The sequence below is a fragment of the Penaeus monodon genome, chromosome 33 (assembly GCF_015228065.2).
Source record: "Penaeus monodon isolate SGIC_2016 chromosome 33, NSTDA_Pmon_1, whole genome shotgun sequence".
NCBI lineage: Eukaryota > Metazoa > Arthropoda > Malacostraca > Decapoda > Penaeidae > Penaeus > Penaeus monodon.
Window position 1 is genome coordinate 11,280,614 of NC_051418.1, and position 309 is coordinate 11,280,922.

Here is a 309-nt window from a genome sequence, read left to right on the forward strand (position 1 = left end):
TAGAGGCAGCCGAAGCAGATGTGTTTTCCAAAGGAATTATCTGTTCGATTTTCATGACACGTATTTACGCACACACGTCTCGCGTAATTAACGAAAAAAAATATATGCTGATTTTTCTGAGCGTGTTGTGTATCGGTGATTTGCTTATTGTATATTGCAATAAAAAAAAATCAGTCAATAACTGGTTCTTCGCATCCCTAGAAAGTAATCATACAAATAAATGAATATCTGTGTATATATTGGTAATAAGTCTTACGCCCATAACTGTTTGTCTGTTGCTACGAGAGACGTTTATCATGAGATCTTTTC

General features: G+C 35.0%; 1 protein-coding gene across 1 annotated transcript in view; it reads left to right on the plus strand.

Moving 5' to 3' along the window:
* Nucleotides 1-178, plus strand: part of LOC119594027 (balbiani ring protein 3-like) — a gene marked incomplete in the record, with an annotated part of 6,364 nt that extends 6,186 nt beyond the window's left edge. Inside the window, 1 exon segment of the mRNA XM_037943055.1 lies at nucleotides 1-178.
* Nucleotides 179-309: the final 131 nt, after the last annotated feature.